We start from the raw sequence: 7,640 nt of genomic DNA, 5'->3' as shown, positions 1-7,640 counted from the left end.
CGACCGGCCAGAACATATTCCTTTGGAAAAAATGATTTGAATTGGATTGGTGTGAATCTTGTTTCTAGAGGTGGTGACAGGCTTTCAGCTACTTGAATAGGTCAAGCCAGGATTCATAAAACTTATACAACCTATGTGAGTGTGAAAAATTTGCATATGCAGGAAGGAGCAATTTGTACTACTTTCAAAACAGTTTCACTCCACGTCTGGAAACGTCCAGAGCTATGTAGAACATACAAATGAGCTTTAAACTCATGAGGAAAGAGGTTTGTATGCAAAAAGGAAAACAAAAGCATATAGTACTCATAAAATTCTCAATATATAGATTCCAAAAAAGTGCTTCCAGCGAAAAGAGCTGAAAGAACACTATGGGATGTAAACCTGAATACCTTTCAATAATATGTTCTCCATCCATGCATACCACCTACATGATAAAAATCATCTCAGGTGAACGGATGACCGCGTGGCCTAATGGATAAGGTGTCTGACTTCGGATCAGAAGATTGAGAGTTCGAGTCCCTTCGAGGTCGTTTTTGGCCAATGGTCACACAATCTGCTTTACATTCAGAGTGAAAAAAGTATTTTCCAATACTCTTGTAGTCCTCACTTTCTCATTACTAATCATTAATAAAGTGGAGTACATACTGTAAACTCATTCAGGTTGCATCTTCAGTGTAACTACTTGTGCATTTTAGTGGCATTAAAAAGTGCTTCTATGCCGACGCACTGAATATGTAATAGCTTTGTAGAATTTTGACTTGACAGAATGGGTTTTTAGCTTAAGTGTGTGTAGAAGAACTGCAAGGTTTGTGCCTATGTGTGCATAGAGTGCTACATTGGTAAAATCTGTATGATTTGGGCAGTTAAAGTGCTGATTTTGCCTCCGAGTAAGAAAAGTACTACACAAAATGTATAGAGGATCGGCACATTGGTTGCCTTTGCTGATGCCCCCATTGCCTAATTTGTAGTGCAATGGTTAAGTTGCAGAGTGTGGTTGAACTTGGTTAGGAGACTTAGTGCCTCTTTCCGTGCCCTGCTGTAGATAAGGATGGCTTGATACCATTTTCTAAGCCCAGTATATTGAGAAAAGAAGTAAGTGAAGAAGAAGTGTGGAGTCGAAAGTGGTTCTCCAATTTCTCTCCACTTGCTAAAATTGCAAAGTCTCCATTATAGCATAGAAGAGAGCGTTAAAGTCGGGGATGGAAGAGGATGAAAATGGGAAGTTTACTTATAGAGAGAACTGAGAAATGCCCTGTGTGCACACACCGGTGTCTGACCATAGAATACATTTAAATAATGCCTCTAGAAAAAAGCTATGCATGTGTGCCTCAGTGGCCTAATGGATAAGGCACTGGCCTCCTAAACCAGGTATTGTGGGTTCGAGTCCCATCTGAGGTGATAACAAAAATCCTCCCTCTTTCTTTCCCAGAAAATTAGGTAGATTTATTACATGCTTCCTCTCAGAAGTTAATGAGGGATTAGGTACTTTGAAACGGTCCCATTTTACTTGTGTACACTTCACAGTCATGTTAGTGTTCTGAAACTGCAAAGTAGATTTTGTAATGCCTATTTTTGTGAGATGCATTTTCGACCGGCCAGAACATATTCCTTTGGAAAAAATGATTTGAATTGGATTGGTGTGAATCTTGTTTCTAGAGGTGGTGACAGGCTTCCAGCCTCTTGAATAGGTCAAGCCAGGATTCATAAAACTTATACAACCTATGTGAGTGTGAAACAATTAGCATATGTAGGAAGGAGCAATTTGTACTACTTTCAAAACAGTTTCACTCCACGTCTGTAAACATCCATAGCTATGTAGAGCATACAAATGAGCTTTAAACTCATGAGTAAAGAGGTTTGTATGCAAAAAGGAAAACAAAAGCATATCGTACTCATAAAATTCTCAATATATAGATTCCAAAAAAGTGCTTCCAGCGAAAAGAGCTGAAAGAACACTATGGGATGTAAACCTGAATACCTTTCAATAATATGTTCTCCATCCATGCATACCACCTACATGATAAAAATCATCTCAGGTGAATGGATGACCGCGTGGCCTAATGGATAAGGTGTCTGACGTCGGATCAAAAGATTGAGGGTTCGAGTCCCTTGGTGGTCGTTTTTGGCCAATGGTCACACATTCTGCTTTACATTCAGAGTGGAAAAAGTATTTTCCAATACTCTTGTAGTCCTCACTTTCTCATTACTAATCATTAATAAAGTGGAGTACATACTGTAAACTCATTCAGGTTGCATCTTCAGTCTAACTACTTGTGCATTTTAGTGGCATTAAAAAGTGCTTCTATGCCGACGCACTGAAAATGTAATAGGTTTGCAGAATTTTGACGTGACAGAATGGGTTTTAGCTTAAGTGTGTGTAGAAGAACTGCAAGGTGTGTGCCTATGTGTGCATAGAGTGCTACATGTGTAAAATCTGTATGATTTGGGCAGTTAAAGTGCTGATTTTGCCTCCGAGTAAGAAAAGTACTACACAAAAAGTATAAAGGATCGGCACATTGGCTGCCTTTGCTGATGCCCCCGTTGCCTAATTTGTAGTGCAATGGTTAAGTTGCAGAGTGTGGTTGAACTTGGTTAGGAGATTTGGTGCCTCTTTCCGTGTCCTGCTGATGATAAGGATGGCTTGATACCATTTTCTAAGCCCAGTATATTGAGAAAAGAAGTAAGTGAAGAAGAAGTGTCGAGTCAAAAGTGGTTCTCCAATTTCTCTCCACTTGCTAAAATTGCAAAGTCTCCATTATAGCATAGAAGAGAGCGTTAAAGTCGGGGATGGAAGAGGATGAAAATGGGAAGATTACTTATAGAGAGAAGTGAGAAATGCCCTGTGTGCACACACCGGTGTCTGACCATAGAATACATTTAAATAATGCCTGTAGAACAGAGCATGTGTGCCTCAGTGGCCTAATGGATAAGGCATTGGTCTCCTAAGTCAGGGATTGTGGGTTCGAGTCCCATCTGAGGTGATAACAAAAACTCCTCCCTCTTTCTTTTCCAGAAAATTAGGTAGATTTATTACATGCTTCCTCTCAGAAGTTTATGAGGGATTAGGTACTTTGAAACAGTCCCATTTTACTTGCGTACACTTCACAGTCATGTTAGTGTTCTGAAACTGCAAAGTAGATTTTTAAATGCCTATTTTTGTGAGATGCATTTTCGACCGGCCAGAACATATTCCTTTGGAAAAAATGATTTGAATTGGATTGGTGTGAATCTTGTTTCTAGAGGTGGTGACAGGCTTTCAGCTACTTGAATAGGTCAAGCCAGGATTCATAAAACTTATACAACCTATGTGAGTGTGAAAAATTAGCATATGCAGGAAGGAGCAATTTGTACTACTTTCAAAACAGTTTCACTCCACGTCTGGAAACGTCCAGAGCTATGTAGAGCACACAAATGAGCTTTAAACTCATGAGGAAAGAGGTTTGTATGCAAAAAGGAAAACAAAAGCATATCGTACTCATAAAATTCTCAATATATAGATTCCAAAAAAGTGCTTCCAGCGAAAAGAGCTGAAAGAACACTATGGGATGTAAACCTGAATACCTTTCAATAATATGTTCTCCATCCATGCATACCACCTACATGATAAAAATCATCTCAGGTGAACGGATGACCGCGTGGCCTAATGGAAAAGGCGTCTGACTTCGGATCAGAAGATTGAGGGTTCGAGTCCCTTCGTGGTTGTTTTTGCCCAATGGTCACACAATCTGCTTTACATTCAGAGTGGAAAAAGTCTTTTCCAATACTCTTGTAGTCCTCACTTTCTCATTACTAATCATGAATAAAGTGGAGTACATACTGTAAACTCATTCAGGTTGCATCTTCAGTCTAACTACTTGTGCATTTTAGTGGCATTAAAAAGTGCTTCTATGCCGACGCACTGAAAATGTAATAGGTTTGCAGAATTTTAACGTGACAGAATGGGTTTTAGCTTAAGTGTGTGTAGAAGAACTGCAAGGTGTGTGCCTATGTGTGCATAGAGTGCTACATGTGTAAAATCTGTATGATTTGGGCAGTTAAAGTGCTGATTTTGCCTCCGAGTAAGAAAAGTACTACACAAAATGTATAAAGGATCGGCACATTGCCTGCCTTTGCTGATGCCCCTGTTGCCTAATTTGTAGTGCAATGGTTAAGTTGCAGAGTGTGGTTGAACTTGGTTAGGAGACTTGGTGCCTCTTTCCGTGTCCTGCTGATGATAAGGATGGCTTGATACCATTTCCTAAGCCCAGTATATTGAGAAAAGAAGTAAGTGAAGAAGAAGTGTGAAGGGCTGCAATTAAAATACTTAAAATGATGTACTACCCCTAGGCACCAGAGGGGAAAAAAACATGGCGGCCAGTGAGTAGCTGGTCGCGGGTGCAGCTCCCGTGAAAACGTCCCTGGCATGCTAATTCAACCCAAAATACTTGAACATTCAAGACTCCGGACGATGAGGCTTTAACCCTTCATGAAAACCGTTTCCCAAACCCTGAAGAACCCCCCCTTCTCCTGTACTTGACAGGAAGAAAACTAAGCGGCGCTAAATACCTGCTCGGAGTTTTGGCTGGAGTTTTTCATGCGGCGGGTCCGTGTTGTACGCGGCACGGAGAGGGAGTGTTAGTGGCGACCGCCGTGTGGCTCGGGTGATTGGGAACTCGGAGCGAGTCTGGGCGTGCAGCTTTGTGCATCTTCCTCGGCGGACGAGACGGCGCTGGAGCGGACCTGGTGCAGAGCGGCCCTGGAGCTCCGAAAGGGAAGAGGAGCGGCAGCGAGAATCTCCTTCCGGGGAGGAGGAGGCAGAGGGGGCTGCCTCCGGAAGGAGCGTAATGGCGACTTGCAGAGGGGAGAGGAGGAAGCTACGAGGGATAGGTGTGTCCCGCTGGGAAGACGGGGGATCCATGAGGAGGAAAATACAGCCCCACAGAAGCGCTGCCCCGATACAGTAAGGAGGGGGGAAAAAAAAGTTTTTACTGGGGATAAGGTGAAGGGGACACCTATATACGCCCTTAGAAGTATGTCAGAAATATCAAAAGCCAAGGCTGAGAAGGAATCCCTGAGCAGATCTGAGCTTATTGTGGGGCAGAAGAGTGGGCAGAAAGGAACTAAGAGGGAATGAGGTTATAGAAGTGACAAGAGTGAAAAGAAAATAGAAGGTAGCGAACAGGAGTGGGCTGGAGAGAAGGCTGAAATATTAGGCAGGGAAAAGGAGATAAGTACAGAAGCCCCCGAGTTCCGGTACACAGTAGTCAAAAACATACTAGCTTCCGATATAAATCTGAGACATAAAATGTCTGCCCCAAGACCCTCAAAAAATAACCGGCTAGATCCTAAAATTAAAATCACCCCCTCTCTTAAAACTTTCTTCAGGGTTCTGCCTAAGGTATTAATCCTAGGGGAAAGCGCTATGGCAGGTCTAAATGATTCTTTAGTTACTGGGAAGAAGGTTACATCTCCAGAAAGCTTCCCTGATCTTTCAGTCCGAAAGGCCGACGAAGCATGCATCTCTGCAACTGACACTAGTAATATTCCAGGGAAATCTGGAGCACAACTTGACGAGTCTCCTATACTGCTGGATAAAGAAGATAAATCAGTAGGGGCACTTCTAGCAGGTCTGACGGCTGAAATTAAGAACAGATTCGAAATATCAGAATTTAACCAGTCTGAAATAAAAAAGGCCTGTGAGGTCATGGAGAGGAAGATAGATGATCTAAGCAGTAGAACAACCTCACTGGAAGAAGAGGTCAAGGAGCTTAGAGAGACGGTGCAGGCTAACTGCGCAGAGATTGAGAAACTGAAGACTGTGGAAAAAGAGAATATGGATAGAGTGGAGAGGCTAGAAAATTTCCAGAGGCGAAACAATTTAAAAATTCTGAAGGTGCCTGAAGGCAGAGAAGGGGATGATATCAAATCATACGTGGTTAGACTTATTAAGAACAAGCTTCAACTAGAGGAGTCGGAAGAAGACCTAGCTAAGGACATACAACGTGTCCATAGAGACCCCTTTAGACTCAATGCAAACAGGTCTAAGCCCAGAAAAATTCTACTAAATTTCCTAACTTACTCGTTAAAAGATAAAATCCTCTCCAAGGCCCTGGGGTTGAAATCAATCGAGGAGGATGGGTCCAGATACGAGATAAGATCGGACGTCTCTGTTACCACCTCCAACAGGCAATGGGAGATGGGGCAAAGGATCGAGAGCTTAAAACGCTTGGGCACCTCAGTTCAGTTAAGATTTCCAGCCTACTTGAAAGTCATGCTGAATAACAAAATGCATATTTTCTACTCTGTGGATAAGCTAGACGACTTCATCAAAAGTTTCCAATCTGGCAGTTAGGAGGAAAAGAAGGGCGAAAAAGCCACAAATACAATTAATCTGATCAAAAAAATAAAAAATAAAAAAGAATACTTTTTTCAGTCCAGGGGCGTTTGAAGGCGGGGGGCACTCATATGGCCTTGAGCCATGTAGTTATAGGGTTTTTTTTTCTATGGTGTGGGAGGGTGGGGGGGGACACAGGGTGGGGAGCAATGGGAAAAAAAAAATAGATCCTCTAGAGCCTCTGAAAATATTCCTAACACCTATGTGTTATTTTATTTTGTATTATTGTTTTTTTCTTTTTTATGAATGACTGAAAGAAGCAAGGCGGTAATAAGAGTACTTTCATGGAATGTTAACGGTCTTAGGGTACGAGGGAGGAGGTATAAAATCCTACAATATTTAAGAGACTGCCCAGCTGAGATCATTATATTACAGGAGACCCACCTATCAGAGAAAGAGGGATTAGACCTCTTTAGAACCCAGAATTGGATCTCCCAAGTAGTCTGTTCGTCTCTGTCGGGAGTCACTAAGGGTGTGGCGATTCTTGTCAAAAAAGGGCCGCAAGTTGTGTTTGGATCACATATTTCAGATAAAGCAGGCAGATGGCTAGTGGTGAAGGCAAAGATCTCAGGTTACCCCTTCATGTTAGCCTGGAAAAAACCCAATAAACTGTGACTCATATCGGCCAATTTCCTTATTGAACTGTGACTACAAGATCTTCACAAAAATACTGGCTGACAGATTGAACGGTCCTATGGTTGAGCTGATCCACACGGATCAGAAAGGATTTATTCGTGGAAGGTTCCTAAAGGAGTTAACTCACTCACTAATAGGTTCAATAGACCTTGCAACCACCTACGAGCTCCCTTTGGCGGTAATTGCTTTAGATGCCACTAAGGCTTTTGATCGAGTTAATTGGTCCTTCCTACAAGCAACAGCAAGGTCAGCAAACCTGGGTTCAAACTTTTGCAGAATATTGGGAGCTATATATAGCCATCCAAAAGCCAGATTGTTGGTTAACGATTCTTTAACAGACCCAATTTTTATCAGTAGAGGTACGCGACAGGGGTGTCCTCTATCACCGCTTTTGTTTAATCTGTATATAGAGCCTCTGGCCAGAAGAATCAGGGAAGATCTTGAGATCATACCTTTCCATTTCCAAGGCTGGAACAAGAAACTGGGCCTCTACGCGGATGACATTCTCATTTACACTACCAACTTGCATAAAACTATGGATAATATTAACACATTAACAAGGGATTTTGGGAAGGCTTCGGGCTATAATGTAAATAGAAGTAAGACGGAAATTATGTCTTGGAACCTAGAA

General features: G+C 42.0%; 1 non-coding gene across 1 annotated transcript; it reads left to right on the top strand.

The window, feature by feature from the left end:
• The first annotated feature begins 3,629 nt into the window (after positions 1-3,629).
• TRNAR-UCG (transfer RNA arginine (anticodon UCG)) lies at positions 3,630-3,702 on the top strand. Its single transcript has one exon. It is a non-coding gene; the product is annotated as a tRNA-Arg (tRNA).
• The last annotated feature ends 3,938 nt before the right edge of the window (positions 3,703-7,640 follow it).

This window comes from Triturus cristatus, chromosome 4_1, assembly GCF_964204655.1.
Source record: "Triturus cristatus chromosome 4_1, aTriCri1.1, whole genome shotgun sequence".
NCBI classification, from domain to species: Eukaryota; Metazoa; Chordata; class Amphibia; order Caudata; family Salamandridae; genus Triturus; species Triturus cristatus.
The sequence above is the reverse complement of the archived record's forward strand: the minus strand, read 5'-3'. Positions and strand labels throughout refer to the sequence as shown.